Genomic DNA, 18896 nt, shown 5'->3' with positions numbered 1-18896 from the left:
GCACCACCGCACTGGGAATCTCTGCTTTCCCAAATACGCAATCTCTCACGGTGCGCATCCTCGGCAGAGCCTGTTCCCGAAAAGGCAAACGTCCGGCTCCTTGTCCCACACGGAAGGTGGCAGCCCGGAAAGCTGTTGCTGGTCTTCACCTTCCCCCTGCAGCCTATTCACAGGCACAACAGGTTTGGGGATCTGTGCTTGCCCAGAGAAGGAACATCTCACGGTGCGCATCCTCGGCAGAGCCTGTTCCCGAAAAGGCAAACGTCCGGCTCCTTGTCCCACACGGAAGGTGGCAGCCCGGAAAGCTGTTGCTGGTCTTCACCTTCCCCCTGCAGCCTAGTCACAGGCACAACAGGTTTTGGGATCTGTGCTTGCCCAGAGAAGGAACATCTCACGGTGCGCATCCTCGGCAGAGCCTGTTCCCGAAAAGGCAAACGTCCGGCTCCTTGTCCCACACGGAAGGTGGCAGCCCGGAAAGCTGTTGCTGGTCTTCACCTTCCCCCTGCAGCCTATTCACAGGCACAACAGGTTTGGGGATCTGTGCTTGCCCAGAGAAGGAACATCTCACGGTGCGCATCCTCGGCAGAGCCTGTTCCCGAAAAGGCAAACGTCCGGCTCCTTGTCCCACACGGAAGGTGGCAGCCCGGAAAGCTGTTGCTGGTCTTCACCTTCCCCCTGCAGCCTAGTCACAGGCACAACAGGTTTGGGGATCTGTGCTTGCGCAGAGAAGGAACATCTCACGGTGCGCATCCTCGGCAGAGCCTGTTCCCGAAAAGGCAAACGTCCGGCTCCTTGTCCCACACGGAAGGTGGCAGCCCGGAAAGCTCTTGCTGGTCTTCACCTTCCCCCTGCAGCCTATTCACAGGCACAACAGGTTTGGGGATCTGTGCTTGCCCAGAGAAGGAACATCTCACGGTGCGCATCCTCAGCAGAGCCTGTTCCCGAAAAGGCAAACGTCCGGCTCCTTGTCCCACACGGAAGGTGGCAGCCCGGGAAGCTGTTGCTGGTCTTCACCTTCCCCCTGCAGCCTAGTCACAGGCACAACAGTTTATGGGATCTGTGCTTGCCCAGAGAAGGAACATCTCACGGTGCGCATTCTCGGCAGAGCCTGTTCCCGAAAAGGCAAACGTCCGGCTCCTTGTCCCACACGGAAGGTGGCAGCCCGGAAAGCTGTTGCTCGTCTTCACCTTCCCCCTGCAGCCTAGTCACAGGCACAACAGGTTTGGGGATCTGTGCTTGCCCAGAGAAGGAACATCTCACGGTGCACATCCTCGGCAGAGCCTGTTCCCGAAAAGGCAAACGTCCGGCTCCTTGTCCCACACGGAAGGTGGCAGCCCGGAAAGCTGTTGCTGGTCTTCACCTTCCCCCTGCAGCCTATTCACAGGCACAACAGGTTTGGGGATCTGTGCTTGCCCAGAGAAGGAACATCTCACGGTGCGCATCCTCGGCAGAGCCTGTTCCCGAAAAGGCAAACGTCCGGCTCCTTGTCCCACACGGAAGGTGGCAGCCCGGAAAGCTGTTGCTGGTCTTCACCTTCCCCCTGCAGCCTATTCACAGGCACAACAGGTTTGGGGATCTGTGCTTGCCCAGAGAAGGAACATCTCACGGTGCGCAGCCTCGGCAGAGCCTGTTCCCGAAAAGGCAAACGTCCGGCTCCTTGTCCCACACGGAAGGTGTCAGCCCCGAAAGCTGTTGCTGGTCTTCACCTTCCCCCTGCAGCCTATTCACAGGCACAACAGGTTTGGGGATCTGTGCTTGCCCAGAGAAGGAACATCTCACGGTGCGCATCCTCGGCAGAGCCTGTTCCCGAAAAGGCAAACGTCCGGCTCCTTGTCCCACACGGAAGGTGGCAGCCCGGAAAGCTGTTGCTGGTCTTCACCTTCCCCCTGCAGCCTATTCACAGGCACAACAGGTTTGGGGATCTGTGCTTGCCCAGAGAAGGAACATCTCACGGTGCGCATCCTCGGCAGAGCCTGTTCCCGAAAAGGCAAACGTCCGGCTCCTTGTCCCACACGGAAGGTGGCAGCCCTGAAAGCTGTTGCTGGTCTTCACCTTCCCCCTGCAGCCTATTCACAGGCACAACAGGTTTGGGGATCTGTGCTTGCCCAGAGAAGGAACATCTCACGGTGCGCATGCTCGGCAGAGCCTGTTCCCAAAAAGGCAAACGTCCGGCTCCTTGTCCCACACGGAAGGTGGCAGCCCTGAAAGCTGTTGCTGGTCTTCACCTTCCCCCTGCAGCCTATTCACAGGCACAACAGTTTATGGGATCTGTGCTTGCCCAGAGAAGGAACATCTCACGGTGCGCATTCTCAGCAGAGCCTGTTCCCGAAAAGGCAAACGTCCGGCTCCTTGTCCCACACGGAAGGTGGCAGCCCGGAAAGCTCTTGCTGGTCTTCACCTTCCCCGTGCAGCCTATTCACAGGCACCACCGCACTGGGAATCTCTGCTTTCCCAAATACGCAATCTCTCACGGTGCGCATCCTCGGCAGAGCCTGTTCCCGAAAAGGCAAACGTCCGGCTCCTTGTCCCACACGGAAGGTGGCAGCCTGGAAAGCTGTTGCTGGTCTTCACCTTCCCCCTGCAGCCTATTCACAGGCACAACAGGTTTGGGGATCTGTGCTTGCCCAGAGAAGGAACATCTCACGGTGCGCATCCTCGGCAGAGCCTGTTCCCGAAAAGGCAAACGTCCGGCTCCTTGTCCCACACGGAAGGTGGCAGCCCGGAAAGCTGTTGCTGGTCTTCACCTTCCCCCTGCAGCCTAGTCACAGGCACAACAGGTTTGGGGATCTGTGCTTGCCCAGAGAAGGAACATCTCACGCTGCGCATCCTCGGCAGAGCCTGTTCCCGAAAAGGCAAACGTCCGGCTCCTTGTCCCACACGGAAGGTGGCAGCCCGGAAAGCTGTTGCTGGTCTTCACCTTCCCCCTGCAGCCTATTCACAGGCACAACAGGTTTTGGGATCTGTGCTTGCCCAGAGAAGGAACATCTCACGGTGCGCATCCTCGGCAGAGCCTGTTCCCGAAAAGGCAAACGTCCGGCTCCTTGTCCCACACGGAAGGTGGCAGCCCGGAAAGCTCTTGCTGGTCTTCACCTTCCCCCTGCAGCCTATTCACAGGCACAACAGGTTTGGGGATCTGTGCTTGCCCAGAGAAGGAACATCTCACGGTGCGCATCCTCGGCAGAGCCTGTTCCCGAAAAGGCAAACGTCCGGCTCCTTGTCCCACACGGAAGGTGGCAGCCCGGAAAGCTGTTGCTGGTCTTCACCTTCCCCCTGCAGCCTATTCACAGGCACAACAGGTTTGGGGATCTGTGCTTGCGCAGAGAAGGAACATCTCACGGTGCGCAGCCTCGGCAGAGCCTGTTCCCGAAAAGGCAAACGTCCGGCTCCTTGTCCCACACGGAAGGTGGCAGCCCGGAAAGCTGTTGCTCGTCTTCACCTTCCCCCTGCAGCCTAGTCACAGGCACAACAGGTTTGGGGATCTGTGCTTGCCCAGAGAAGGAACATCTCACGGTGCACATCCTCGGCAGAGCCTGTTCCCGAAAAGGCAAACGTCCGGCTCCTTGTCCCACACGGAAGGTGGCAGCCCGGAAAGCTGTTGCTGGTCTTCACCTTCCCCCTGCAGCCTATTCACAGGCACAACAGGTTTGGGGATCTGTGCTTGCCCAGAGAAGGAACATCTCACGGTGCGCATCCTCGGCAGAGCCTGTTCCCGAAAAGGCAAACGTCCGGCTCCTTGTCCCACACGGAAGGTGGCAGCCCGGAAAGCTGTTGCTGGTCTTCACCTTCCCCCTGCAGCCTATTCACAGGCACAACAGGTTTGGGGATCTGTGCTTGCCCAGAGAAGGAACATCTCACGGTGCGCAGCCTCGGCAGAGCCTGTTCCCGAAAAGGCAAACGTCCGGCTCCTTGTCCCACACGGAAGGTGTCAGCCCCGAAAGCTGTTGCTGGTCTTCACCTTCCCCCTGCAGCCTATTCACAGGCACAACAGGTTTGGGGATCTGTGCTTGCCCAGAGAAGGAACATCTCACGGTGCGCATCCTCGGCAGAGCCTGTTCCCGAAAAGGCAAACGTCCGGCTCCTTGTCCCACACGGAAGGTGGCAGCCCGGAAAGCTGTTGCTGGTCTTCACCTTCCCCCTGCAGCCTATTCACAGGCACAACAGGTTTGGGGATCTGTGCTTGCCCAGAGAAGGAACATCTCACGGTGCGCATCCTCGGCAGAGCCTGTTCCCGAAAAGGCAAACGTCCGGCTCCTTGTCCCACACGGAAGGTGGCAGCCCTGAAAGCTGTTGCTGGTCTTCACCTTCCCCCTGCAGCCTATTCACAGGCACAACAGGTTTGGGGATCTGTGCTTGCCCAGAGAAGGAACATCTCACGGTGCGCATGCTCGGCAGAGCCTGTTCCCAAAAAGGCAAACGTCCGGCTCCTTGTCCCACACGGAAGGTGGCAGCCCTGAAAGCTGTTGCTGGTCTTCACCTTCCCCCTGCAGCCTATTCACAGGCACAACAGTTTATGGGATCTGTGCTTGCCCAGAGAAGGAACATCTCACGGTGCGCATTCTCAGCAGAGCCTGTTCCCGAAAAGGCAAACGTCCGGCTCCTTGTCCCACACGGAAGGTGGCAGCCCGGAAAGCTCTTGCTGGTCTTCACCTTCCCCGTGCAGCCTATTCACAGGCACCACCGCACTGGGAATCTCTGCTTTCCCAAATACGCAATCTCTCACGGTGCGCATCCTCGGCAGAGCCTGTTCCCGAAAAGGCAAACGTCCGGCTCCTTGTCCCACACGGAAGGTGGCAGCCTGGAAAGCTGTTGCTGGTCTTCACCTTCCCCCTGCAGCCTATTCACAGGCACAACAGGTTTGGGGATCTGTGCTTGCCCAGAGAAGGAACATCTCACGGTGCGCATCCTCGGCAGAGCCTGTTCCCGAAAAGGCAAACGTCCGGCTCCTTGTCCCACACGGAAGGTGGCAGCCCGGAAAGCTGTTGCTGGTCTTCACCTTCCCCCTGCAGCCTAGTCACAGGCACAACAGGTTTGGGGATCTGTGCTTGCCCAGAGAAGGAACATCTCACGCTGCGCATCCTCGGCAGAGCCTGTTCCCGAAAAGGCAAACGTCCGGCTCCTTGTCCCACACGGAAGGTGGCAGCCCGGAAAGCTGTTGCTGGTCTTCACCTTCCCCCTGCAGCCTATTCACAGGCACAACAGGTTTTGGGATCTGTGCTTGCCCAGAGAAGGAACATCTCACGGTGCGCATCCTCGGCAGAGCCTGTTCCCGAAAAGGCAAACGTCCGGCTCCTTGTCCCACACGGAAGGTGGCAGCCCGGAAAGCTCTTGCTGGTCTTCACCTTCCCCCTGCAGCCTATTCACAGGCACAACAGGTTTGGGGATCTGTGCTTGCCCAGAGAAGGAACATCTCACGGTGCGCATCCTCGGCAGAGCCTGTTCCCGAAAAGGCAAACGTCCGGCTCCTTGTCCCACACGGAAGGTGGCAGCCCGGAAAGCTGTTGCTGGTCTTCACCTTCCCCCTGCAGCCTATTCACAGGCACAACAGGTTTGGGGATCTGTGCTTGCGCAGAGAAGGAACATCTCACGGTGCGCAGCCTCGGCAGAGCCTGTTCCCGAAAAGGCAAACGTCCGGCTCCTTGTCCCACACGGAAGGTGGCAGCCCGGAAAGCTGTTGCTGGTCTTCACCTTCCCCCTGCAGCCTATTCACAGGCACAACAGGTTTGGGGATCTGTGCTTGCCCAGAGAAGGAACATCTCACGGTGCGCATTCTCGGCAGAGCCTGTTCCCGAAAAGGCAAACGTCCGGCTCCTTGTCCCACACGGAAGGTGGCAGCCCGGAAAGCTCTTGCTGGTCTTCACCTTCCCCCTGCGGCCTATTCACAGGCACAACAGGTTTGGGGATCTGTGCTTGCCCAGAGAAGGAACATCTCACGGTGCGCATCCTCGGCAGAGCCTGTTCCCAAAAAGGCAAACGTCCGGCTCCTTGTCCCACACGGAAGGTGGCAGCCCCGAAAGCTGTTGCTCGTCTTCACCTTCCCCCTGCAGCCTATTCACAGGCACAACAGGTTTGGGGATCTGTGCTTGCCCAGAGAAGGAACATCTCACGGTGCGCATCCTCGGCAGAGCCTGTTCCCGAAAAGGCAAACGTCCGGCTCCTTGTCCCACACGGAAGGTGGCAGCCCGGAAAGCTGTTGCTGGTCTTCACCTTCCCCCTGCAGCCTATTCACAGGCACAACAGGTTTGGGGATCTGTGCTTGCCCAGAGAAGGAACATCTCACGGTGCGCATCCTCGGCAGAGCCTGTTCCCGAAAAGGCAAACGTCCGGCTCCTTGTCCCACACGGAAGGTGGCAGCCCGGAAAGCTGTTGCTGGTCTTCACCTTCCCCCTGCAGCCTATTCACAGGCACAACAGTTTATGGGATCTGTGCTTGCCCAGAGAAGGAACATCTCACGGTGCGCATTCTCGGCAGAGCCTGTTCCCGAAAAGGCAAACGTCCGGCTCCTTGTCCCACACGGAAGGTGGCAGCCCGGAAAGCTCTTGCTGGTCTTCACCTTCCCCCTGCAGCCTATTCACAGGCACAACAGGTTTGGGGATCTGTGCTTGCCCAGAGAAGGAACATCTCACGGTGCGCATCCTCGGCAGAGCCTGTTCCCGAAAAGGCAAACGTCCGGCTCCTTGTCCCACATGGAAGGTGGCAGCCCGGAAAGCTGTTGCTGGTCTTCACCTTCCCCCTGCAGCCTATTCACAGGCACAACAGGTTTGGGGATCTGTGCTTGCCCAGAGAAGGAACATCTCACGGTGCGCATCCTCGGCAGAGCCTGTTCCCGAAAAGGCAAACGTCCGGCTCCTTGTCCCACACGGAAGGTGGCAGCCCGGAAAGCTGTTGCTCGTCTTCACCTTCCCCCTGCAGCCTATTCACAGGCACCACCGCACTGGGAATCTCTGCTTTCCCAAATACGCAATCTCTCACGGTGCGCATCCTCGGCAGAGCCTGTTCCCGAAAAGGCAAACGTCCGGCTCCTTGTCCCACACGGAAGGTGGCAGCCCGGAAAGCTGTTGCTGGTCTTCACCTTCCCCCTGCAGCCTATTCACAGGCACAACAGGTTTGGGGATCTGTGCTTGCCCAGAGAAGGAACATCTCACGGTGCGCATCCTCGGCAGAGCCTGTTCCCGAAAAGGCAAACGTCCGGCTCCTTGTCCCACACGGAAGGTGGCAGCCCGGAAAGCTGTTGCTGGTCTTCACCTTCCCCCTGCAGCCTATTCACAGGCACAACAGGTTTGGGGATCTGTGCTTGCGCAGAGAAGGAACATCTCACGGTGCGCATCCTCGGCAGAGCCTGTTCCCGAAAAGGCAAACGTCCGGCTCCTTGTCCCACACGGAAGGTGGCAGCCCGGAAAGCTGTTGCTGGTCTTCACCTTCCCCCTGCAGCCTATTCACAGGCACAACAGGTTTGGGGATCTGTGCTTGCCCAGAGAAGGAACATCTCACGGTGCGCATCCTCGGCAGAGCCTGTTCCCGAAAAGGCAAACGTCCGGCTCCTTGTCCCACACGGAAGGTGGCAGCCCCGAAAGCTGTTGCTCGTCTTCACCTTCCCCCTGCAGCCTATTCACAGGCACAACAGGTTTGGGGATCTGTGCTTGCCCAGAGAAGGAACATCTCACGGTGCGCATCCTCGGCAGAGCCTGTTCCCGAAAAGGCAAACGTCCGGCTCCTTGTCCCACACGGAAGGTGGCAGCCCGGAAAGCTGTTGCTGGTCTTCACCTTCCCCCTGCAGCCTATTCACAGGCACAACAGGTTTGGGGATCTGTGCTTGCCCAGAGAAGGAACATCTCACGGTGCGCATCCTCGGCAGAGCCTGTTCCCGAAAAGGCAAACGTCCGGCTCCTTGTCCCACACGGAAGGTGGCAGCCCGGAAAGCTGTTGCTGGTCTTCACCTTCCCCCTGCAGCCTATTCACAGGCACAACAGTTTATGGGATCTGTGCTTGCCCAGAGAAGGAACATCTCACGGTGCGCATTCTCGGCAGAGCCTGTTCCCGAAAAGGCAAACGTCCGGCTCCTTGTCCCACACGGAAGGTGGCAGCCCGGAAAGCTCTTGCTGGTCTTCACCTTCCCCCTGCAGCCTATTCACAGGCACAACAGGTTTGGGGATCTGTGCTTGCCCAGAGAAGGAACATCTCACGGTGCGCATCCTCGGCAGAGCCTGTTCCCGAAAAGGCAAACGTCCGGCTCCTTGTCCCACATGGAAGGTGGCAGCCCGGAAAGCTGTTGCTGGTCTTCACCTTCCCCCTGCAGCCTATTCACAGGCACAACAGGTTTGGGGATCTGTGCTTGCCCAGAGAAGGAACATCTCACGGTGCGCATCCTCGGCAGAGCCTGTTCCCGAAAAGGCAAACGTCCGGCTCCTTGTCCCACACGGAAGGTGGCAGCCCGGAAAGCTGTTGCTCGTCTTCACCTTCCCCCTGCAGCCTATTCACAGGCACCACCGCACTGGGAATCTCTGCTTTCCCAAATACGCAATCTCTCACGGTGCGCATCCTCGGCAGAGCCTGTTCCCGAAAAGGCAAACGTCCGGCTCCTTGTCCCACACGGAAGGTGGCAGCCCGGAAAGCTGTTGCTGGTCTTCACCTTCCCCCTGCAGCCTATTCACAGGCACAACAGGTTTGGGGATCTGTGCTTGCCCAGAGAAGGAACATCTCACGGTGCGCATCCTCGGCAGAGCCTGTTCCCGAAAAGGCAAACGTCCGGCTCCTTGTCCCACACGGAAGGTGGCAGCCCGGAAAGCTCTTGCTGGTCTTCACCTTCCCCCTGCAGCCTATTCACAGGCACAACAGGTTTGGGGATCTGTGCTTGCCCAGAGAAGGAACATCTCACGGTGCGCATCCTCAGCAGAGCCTGTTCCCGAAAAGGCAAACGTCCGGCTCCTTGTCCCACACGGAAGGTGGCAGCCCGGGAAGCTGTTGCTGGTCTTCACCTTCCCCCTGCAGCCTAGTCACAGGCACAACAGTTTATGGGATCTGTGCTTGCCCAGAGAAGGAACATCTCACGGTGCGCATTCTCGGCAGAGCCTGTTCCCGAAAAGGCAAACGTCCGGCTCCTTGTCCCACACGGAAGGTGGCAGCCCGGAAAGCTGTTGCTCGTCTTCACCTTCCCCCTGCAGCCTAGTCACAGGCACAACAGGTTTGGGGATCTGTGCTTGCCCAGAGAAGGAACATCTCACGGTGCACATCCTCGGCAGAGCCTGTTCCCGAAAAGGCAAACGTCCGGCTCCTTGTCCCACACGGAAGGTGGCAGCCCGGAAAGCTGTTGCTGGTCTTCACCTTCCCCCTGCAGCCTATTCACAGGCACAACAGGTTTGGGGATCTGTGCTTGCCCAGAGAAGGAACATCTCACGCTGCGCATCCTCGGCAGAGCCTGTTCCCGAAAAGGCAAACGTCCGGCTCCTTGTCCCACACGGAAGGTGGCAGCCCGGAAAGCTCTTGCTGGTCTTCACCTTCCCCCTGCAGCCTATTCACAGGCACAACAGGTTTGGGGATCTGTGCTTGCCCAGAGAAGGAACATCTCACGGTGCGCATCCTCGGCAGAGCCTGTTCCCGAAAAGGCAAACGTCCGGCTCCTTGTCCCACACGGAAGGTGGCAGCCCGGAAAGCTGTTGCTGGTCTTCACCTTCCCCCTGCAGCCTAGTCACAGGCACAACAGGTTTGGGGATCTGTGCTTGCCCAGAGAAGGAACATCTCACGCTGCGCATCCTCGGCAGAGCCTGTTCCCGAAAAGGCAAACGTCCGGCTCCTTGTCCCACACGGAAGGTGGCAGCCCTGAAAGCTGTTGCTGGTCTTCACCTTCCCCCTGCAGCCTATTCACAGGCACAACAGGTTTTGGGATCTGTGCTTGCCCAGAGAAGGAACATCTCACGGTGCGCATCCTCGGCAGAGCCTGTTCCCGAAAAGGCAAACGTCCGGCTCCTTGTCCCACACGGAAGGTGGCAGCCCTGAAAGCTGTTGCTGGTCTTCACCTTCCCCCTGCAGCCTAGTCACAGGCACAACAGGTTTGGGGATCTGTGCTTGCCCAGAGAAGGAACATCTCACGGTGCGCATCCTCGGCAGAGCCTGTTCCCGAAAAGGCAAACGTCCGGCTCCTTGTCCCACACGGAAGGTGGCAGCCCGGAAAGCTGTTGCTGGTCTTCACCTTCCCCCTGCAGCCTAGTCACAGGCACAACAGGTTTTGGGATCTGTGCTTGCCCAGAGAAGGAACATCTCACGGTGCGCATCCTCGGCAGAGCCTGGTCCCGAAAAGGCAAACGTCCGGCTCCTTGTCCCACACGGAAGGTGGCAGCCCGGAAAGCTCTTGCTGGTCTTCACCTTCCCCCTGCAGCCTAGTCACAGGCACAACAGGTTTGGGGATCTGTGCTTGCGCAGAGAAGGAACATCTCACGCTGCGCATCCTCGGCAGAGCCTGTTCCCGAAAAGGCAAACGTCCGGCTCCTTGTCCCACACGGAAGGTGGCAGCCCGGAAAGCTGTTGCTGGTCTTCACCTTCCCCCTGCAGCCTATTCACAGGCACAACAGGTTTTGGGATCTGTGCTTGCCCAGAGAAGGAACATCTCACGGTGCGCATCCTCGGCAGAGCCTGTTCCCGAAAAGGCAAACGTCCGGCTCCTTGTCCCACACGGAAGGTGGCAGCCCGGAAAGCTGTTGCTGGTCTTCACCTTCCCCCTGCAGCCTATTCACAGGCACAACAGGTTTGGGGATCTGTGCTTGCCCAGAGAAGGAACATCTCACGGTGCGCAGCCTCGGCAGAGCCTGTTCCCGAAAAGGCAAACGTCCGGCTCCTTGTCCCACACGGAAGGTGGCAGCCCGGAAAGCTGTTGCTGGTCTTCACCTTCCCCCTGCAGCCTATTCACAGGCACAACAGGTTTGGGGATCTGTGCTTGCCCAGAGAAGGAACATCTCACGGTGCGCATCCTCGGCAGAGCCTGTTCCCGAAAAGGCAAACGTCCGGCTCCTTGTCCCACACGGAAGGTGGCAGCCCCGAAAGCTGTTGCTCGTCTTCACCTTCCCCCTGCAGCCTATTCACAGGCACAACAGGTTTGGGGATCTGTGCTTGCCCAGAGAAGGAACATCTCACGGTGCGCATCCTCGGCAGAGCCTGTTCCCGAAAAGGCAAACGTCCGGCTCCTTGTCCCACACGGAAGGTGGCAGCCCGGAAAGCTGTTGCTGGTCTTCACCTTCCCCCTGCAGCCTATTCACAGGCACAACAGGTTTGGGGATCTGTGCTTGCCCAGAGAAGGAACATCTCACGGTGCGCATCCTCGGCAGAGCCTGTTCCCGAAAAGGCAAACGTCCGGCTCCTTGTCCCACACGGAAGGTGGCAGCCCGGAAAGCTGTTGCTGGTCTTCACCTTCCCCCTGCAGCCTATTCACAGGCACAACAGTTTATGGGATCTGTGCTTGCCCAGAGAAGGAACATCTCACGGTGCGCATTCTCGGCAGAGCCTGTTCCCGAAAAGGCAAACGTCCGGCTCCTTGTCCCACACGGAAGGTGGCAGCCCGGAAAGCTCTTGCTGGTCTTCACCTTCCCCCTGCAGCCTATTCACAGGCACAACAGGTTTGGGGATCTGTGCTTGCCCAGAGAAGGAACATCTCACGGTGCGCATCCTCGGCAGAGCCTGTTCCCGAAAAGGCAAACGTCCGGCTCCTTGTCCCACATGGAAGGTGGCAGCCCGGAAAGCTGTTGCTGGTCTTCACCTTCCCCCTGCAGCCTATTCACAGGCACAACAGGTTTGGGGATCTGTGCTTGCCCAGAGAAGGAACATCTCACGGTGCGCATTCTCGGCAGAGCCTGTTCCCGAAAAGGCAAACGTCCGGCTCCTTGTCCCACACGGAAGGTGGCAGCCCGGAAAGCTGTTGCTCGTCTTCACCTTCCCCCTGCAGCCTATTCACAGGCACCACCGCACTGGGAATCTCTGCTTTCCCAAATACGCAATCTCTCACGGTGCGCATCCTCGGCAGAGCCTGTTCCCGAAAAGGCAAACGTCCGGCTCCTTGTCCCACACGGAAGGTGGCAGCCCGGAAAGCTGTTGCTGGTCTTCACCTTCCCCCTGCAGCCTATTCACAGGCACAACAGGTTTGGGGATCTGTGCTTGCCCAGAGAAGGAACATCTCACGGTGCGCATCCTCGGCAGAGCCTGTTCCCGAAAAGGCAAACGTCCGGCTCCTTGTCCCACACGGAAGGTGGCAGCCCGGAAAGCTGTTGCTGGTCTTCACCTTCCCCCTGCAGCCTAGTCACAGGCACAACAGGTTTTGGGATCTGTGCTTGCCCAGAGAAGGAACATCTCACGGTGCGCATCCTCGGCAGAGCCTGTTCCCGAAAAGGCAAACGTCCGGCTCCTTGTCCCACACGGAAGGTGGCAGCCCGGAAAGCTGTTGCTGGTCTTCACCTTCCCCCTGCAGCCTATTCACAGGCACAACAGGTTTGGGGATCTGTGCTTGCCCAGAGAAGGAACATCTCACGGTGCGCATCCTCGGCAGAGCCTGTTCCCGAAAAGGCAAACGTCCGGCTCCTTGTCCCACACGGAAGGTGGCAGCCCGGAAAGCTGTTGCTGGTCTTCACCTTCCCCCTGCAGCCTAGTCACAGGCACAACAGGTTTGGGGATCTGTGCTTGCGCAGAGAAGGAACATCTCACGGTGCGCATCCTCGGCAGAGCCTGTTCCCGAAAAGGCAAACGTCCGGCTCCTTGTCCCACACGGAAGGTGGCAGCCCGGAAAGCTCTTGCTGGTCTTCACCTTCCCCCTGCAGCCTATTCACAGGCACAACAGGTTTGGGGATCTGTGCTTGCCCAGAGAAGGAACATCTCACGGTGCGCATCCTCAGCAGAGCCTGTTCCCGAAAAGGCAAACGTCCGGCTCCTTGTCCCACACGGAAGGTGGCAGCCCGGGAAGCTGTTGCTGGTCTTCACCTTCCCCCTGCAGCCTAGTCACAGGCACAACAGTTTATGGGATCTGTGCTTGCCCAGAGAAGGAACATCTCACGGTGCGCATTCTCGGCAGAGCCTGTTCCCGAAAAGGCAAACGTCCGGCTCCTTGTCCCACACGGAAGGTGGCAGCCCGGAAAGCTGTTGCTCGTCTTCACCTTCCCCCTGCAGCCTAGTCACAGGCACAACAGGTTTGGGGATCTGTGCTTGCCCAGAGAAGGAACATCTCACGGTGCACATCCTCGGCAGAGCCTGTTCCCGAAAAGGCAAACGTCCGGCTCCTTGTCCCACACGGAAGGTGGCAGCCCGGAAAGCTGTTGCTGGTCTTCACCTTCCCCCTGCAGCCTATTCACAGGCACAACAGGTTTGGGGATCTGTGCTTGCCCAGAGAAGGAACATCTCACGGTGCGCATCCTCGGCAGAGCCTGTTCCCGAAAAGGCAAACGTCCGGCTCCTTGTCCCACACGGAAGGTGGCAGCCCGGAAAGCTGTTGCTGGTCTTCACCTTCCCCCTGCAGCCTATTCACAGGCACAACAGGTTTGGGGATCTGTGCTTGCCCAGAGAAGGAACATCTCACGGTGCGCAGCCTCGGCAGAGCCTGTTCCCGAAAAGGCAAACGTCCGGCTCCTTGTCCCACACGGAAGGTGTCAGCCCCGAAAGCTGTTGCTGGTCTTCACCTTCCCCCTGCAGCCTATTCACAGGCACAACAGGTTTGGGGATCTGTGCTTGCCCAGAGAAGGAACATCTCACGGTGCGCATCCTCGGCAGAGCCTGTTCCCGAAAAGGCAAACGTCCGGCTCCTTGTCCCACACGGAAGGTGGCAGCCCGGAAAGCTGTTGCTGGTCTTCACCTTCCCCCTGCAGCCTATTCACAGGCACAACAGGTTTGGGGATCTGTGCTTGCCCAGAGAAGGAACATCTCACGGTGCGCATCCTCGGCAGAGCCTGTTCCCGAAAAGGCAAACGTCCGGCTCCTTGTCCCACACGGAAGGTGGCAGCCCTGAAAGCTGTTGCTGGTCTTCACCTTCCCCCTGCAGCCTATTCACAGGCACAACAGGTTTGGGGATCTGTGCTTGCCCAGAGAAGGAACATCTCACGGTGCGCATGCTCGGCAGAGCCTGTTCCCAAAAAGGCAAACGTCCGGCTCCTTGTCCCACACGGAAGGTGGCAGCCCTGAAAGCTGTTGCTGGTCTTCACCTTCCCCCTGCAGCCTATTCACAGGCACAACAGTTTATGGGATCTGTGCTTGCCCAGAGAAGGAACATCTCACGGTGCGCATTCTCAGCAGAGCCTGTTCCCGAAAAGGCAAACGTCCGGCTCCTTGTCCCACACGGAAGGTGGCAGCCCGGAAAGCTCTTGCTGGTCTTCACCTTCCCCGTGCAGCCTATTCACAGGCACCACCGCACTGGGAATCTCTGCTTTCCCAAATACGCAATCTCTCACGGTGCGCATCCTCGGCAGAGCCTGTTCCCGAAAAGGCAAACGTCCGGCTCCTTGTCCCACACGGAAGGTGGCAGCCTGGAAAGCTGTTGCTGGTCTTCACCTTCCCCCTGCAGCCTATTCACAGGCACAACAGGTTTGGGGATCTGTGCTTGCCCAGAGAAGGAACATCTCACGGTGCGCATCCTCGGCAGAGCCTGTTCCCGAAAAGGCAAACGTCCGGCTCCTTGTCCCACACGGAAGGTGGCAGCCCGGAAAGCTGTTGCTGGTCTTCACCTTCCCCCTGCAGCCTAGTCACAGGCACAACAGGTTTGGGGATCTGTGCTTGCCCAGAGAAGGAACATCTCACGCTGCGCATCCTCGGCAGAGCCTGTTCCCGAAAAGGCAAACGTCCGGCTCCTTGTCCCACACGGAAGGTGGCAGCCCGGAAAGCTGTTGCTGGTCTTCACCTTCCCCCTGCAGCCTATTCACAGGCACAACAGGTTTTGGGATCTGTGCTTGCCCAGAGAAGGAACATCTCACGGTGCGCATCCTCGGCAGAGCCTGTTCCCGAAAAGGCAAACGTCCGGCTCCTTGTCCCACACGGAAGGTGGCAGCCCGGAAAGCTCTTGCTGGTCTTCACCTTCCCCCTGCAGCCTATTCACAGGCACAACAGGTTTGGGGATCTGTGCTTGCCCAGAGAAGGAACATCTCACGGTGCGCATCCTCGGCAGAGCCTGTTCCCGAAAAGGCAAACGTCCGGCTCCTTGTCCCACACGGAAGGTGGCAGCCCGGAAAGCTGTTGCTGGTCTTCACCTTCCCCCTGCAGCCTATTCACAGGCACAACAGGTTTGGGGATCTGTGCTTGCGCAGAGAAGGAACATCTCACGGTGCGCAGCCTCGGCAGAGCCTGTTCCCGAAAAGGCAAACGTCCGGCTCCTTGTCCCACACGGAAGGTGGCAGCCCGGAAAGCTGTTGCTGGTCTTCACCTTCCCCCTGCAGCCTATTCACAGGCACAACAGGTTTGGGGATCTGTGCTTGCCCAGAGAAGGAACATCTCACGGTGCGCATTCTCGGCAGAGCCTGTTCCCGAAAAGGCAAACGTCCGGCTCCTTGTCCCACACGGAAGGTGGCAGCCCGGAAAGCTCTTGCTGGTCTTCACCTTCCCCCTGCGGCCTATTCACAGGCACAACAGGTTTGGGGATCTGTGCTTGCCCAGAGAAGGAACATCTCACGGTGCGCATCCTCGGCAGAGCCTGTTCCCAAAAAGGCAAACGTCCGGCTCCTTGTCCCACACGGAAGGTGGCAGCCCCGAAAGCTGTTGCTCGTCTTCACCTTCCCCCTGCAGCCTATTCACAGGCACAACAGGTTTGGGGATCTGTGCTTGCCCAGAGAAGGAACATCTCACGGTGCGCATCCTCGGCAGAGCCTGTTCCCGAAAAGGCAAACGTCCGGCTCCTTGTCCCACACGGAAGGTGGCAGCCCGGAAAGCTGTTGCTGGTCTTCACCTTCCCCCTGCAGCCTATTCACAGGCACAACAGGTTTGGGGATCTGTGCTTGCCCAGAGAAGGAACATCTCACGGTGCGCATCCTCGGCAGAGCCTGTTCCCGAAAAGGCAAACGTCCGGCTCCTTGTCCCACACGGAAGGTGGCAGCCCGGAAAGCTGTTGCTGGTCTTCACCTTCCCCCTGCAGCCTATTCACAGGCACAACAGTTTATGGGATCTGTGCTTGCCCAGAGAAGGAACATCTCACGGTGCGCATTCTCGGCAGAGCCTGTTCCCGAAAAGGCAAACGTCCGGCTCCTTGTCCCACACGGAAGGTGGCAGCCCGGAAAGCTCTTGCTGGTCTTCACCTTCCCCCTGCAGCCTATTCACAGGCACAACAGGTTTGGGGATCTGTGCTTGCCCAGAGAAGGAACATCTCACGGTGCGCATCCTCGGCAGAGCCTGTTCCCGAAAAGGCAAACGTCCGGCTCCTTGTCCCACATGGAAGGTGGCAGCCCGGAAAGCTGTTGCTGGTCTTCACCTTCCCCCTGCAGCCTATTCACAGGCACAACAGGTTTGGGGATCTGTGCTTGCCCAGAGAAGGAACATCTCACGGTGCGCATCCTCGGCAGAGCCTGTTCCCGAAAAGGCAAACGTCCGGCTCCTTGTCCCACACGGAAGGTGGCAGCCCGGAAAGCTGTTGCTCGTCTTCACCTTCCCCCTGCAGCCTATTCACAGGCACCACCGCACTGGGAATCTCTGCTTTCCCAAATACGCAATCTCTCACGGTGCGCATCCTCGGCAGAGCCTGTTCCCGAAAAGGCAAACGTCCGGCTCCTTGTCCCACACGGAAGGTGGCAGCCCGGAAAGCTGTTGCTGGTCTTCACCTTCCCCCTGCAGCCTATTCACAGGCACAACAGGTTTGGGGATCTGTGCTTGCCCAGAGAAGGAACATCTCACGGTGCGCATCCTCGGCAGAGCCTGTTCCCGAAAAGGCAAACGTCCGGCTCCTTGTCCCACACGGAAGGTGGCAGCCCGGAAAGCTGTTGCTGGTCTTCACCTTCCCCCTGCAGCCTATTCACAGGCACAACAGGTTTGGGGATCTGTGCTTGCGCAGAGAAGGAACATCTCACGGTGCGCATCCTCGGCAGAGCCTGTTCCCGAAAAGGCAAACGTCCGGCTCCTTGTCCCACACGGAAGGTGGCAGCCCGGAAAGCTGTTGCTGGTCTTCACCTTCCCCCTGCAGCCTATTCACAGGCACAACAGGTTTGGGGATCTGTGCTTGCCCAGAGAAGGAACATCTCACGGTGCGCATCCTCGGCAGAGCCTGTTCCCGAAAAGGCAAACGTCCGGCTCCTTGTCCCACACGGAAGGTGGCAGCCCCGAAAGCTGTTGCTCGTCTTCACCTTCCCCCTGCAGCCTATTCACAGGCACAACAGGTTTGGGGATCTGTGCTTGCCCAGAGAAGGAACATCTCACGGTGCGCATCCTCGGCAGAGCCTGTTCCCGAAAAGGCAAACGTCCGGCTCCTTGTCCCACACGGAAGGTGGCAGCCCGGAAAGCTGTTGCTGGTCTTCACCTTCCCCCTGCAGCCTATTCACAGGCACAACAGGTTTGGGGATCTGTGCTTGCCCAGAGAAGGAACATCTCACGGTGCGCATCCTCGGCAGAGCCTGTTCCCGAAAAGGCAAACGTCCGGCTCCTTGTCCCACACGGAAGGTGGCAGCCCGGAAAGCTGTTGCTGGTCTTCACCTTCCCCCTGCAGCCTATTCACAGGCACAACAGTTTATGGGATCTGTGCTTGCCCAGAGAAGGAACATCTCACGGTGCGCATTCTCGGCAGAGCCTGTTCCCGAAAAGGCAAACGTCCGGCTCCTTGTCCCACACGGAAGGTGGCAGCCCGGAAAGCTCTTGCTGGTCTTCACCTTCCCCCTGCAGCCTATTCACAGGCACAACAGGTTTGGGGATCTGTGCTTGCCCAGAGAAGGAACATCTCACGGTGCGCATCCTCGGCAGAGCCTGTTCCCGAAAAGGCAAACGTCCGGCTCCTTGTCCCACATGGAAGGTGGCAGCCCGGAAAGCTGTTGCTGGTCTTCACCTTCCCCCTGCAGCCTATTCACAGGCACAACAGGTTTGGGGATCTGTGCTTGCCCAGAGAAGGAACATCTCACGGTGCGCATCCTCGGCAGAGCCTGTTCCCGAAAAGGCAAACGTCCGGCTCCTTGTCCCACACGGAAGGTGGCAGCCCGGAAAGCTGTTGCTCGTCTTCACCTTCCCCCTGCAGCCTATTCACAGGCACCACCGCACTGGGAATCTCTGCTTTCCCAAATACGCAATCTCTCACGGTGCGCATCCTCGGCAGAGCCTGTTCCCGAAAAGGCAAACGTCCGGCTCCTTGTCCCACACGGAAGGTGGCAGCCCGGAAAGCTGTTGCTGGTCTTCACCTTCCCCCTGCAGCCTATTCACAGGCACAACAGGTTTGGGGATCTGTGCTTGCCCAGAGAAGGAACATCTCACGGTGCGCATCCTCGGCAGAGCCTGTTCCCGAAAAGGCAAACGTCCGGCTCCTTGTCCCACACGGAAGGTGGCAGCCCGGAAAGCTCTTGCTGGTCTTCACCTTCCCCCTGCAGCCTATTCACAGGCACAACAGGTTTGGGGATCTGTGCTTGCCCAGAGAAGGAACATCTCACGGTGCGCATCCTCAGCAGAGCCTGTTCCCGAAAAGGCAAACGTCCGGCTCCTTGTCCCACACGGAAGGTGGCAGCCCGGGAAGCTGTTGCTGGTCTTCACCTTCCCCCTGCAGCCTAGTCACAGGCACAACAGTTTATGGGATCTGTGCTTGCCCAGAGAAGGAACATCTCACGGTGCGCATTCTCGGCAGAGCCTGTTCCCGAAAAGGCAAACGTCCGGCTCCTTGTCCCACACGGAAGGTGGCAGCCCGGAAAGCTGTTGCTCGTCTTCACCTTCCCCCTGCAGCCTAGTCACAGGCACAACAGGTTTGGGGATCTGTGCTTGCCCAGAGAAGG

The sequence above is a fragment of the Haliaeetus albicilla genome, chromosome 22 (genome assembly GCF_947461875.1).
Source record: "Haliaeetus albicilla chromosome 22, bHalAlb1.1, whole genome shotgun sequence".
In the NCBI taxonomy this organism is placed as follows: Eukaryota; Metazoa; Chordata; class Aves; order Accipitriformes; family Accipitridae; genus Haliaeetus; species Haliaeetus albicilla.
The sequence above is the reverse complement of the archived record's forward strand: the minus strand, read 5'-3'. Positions refer to the sequence as shown.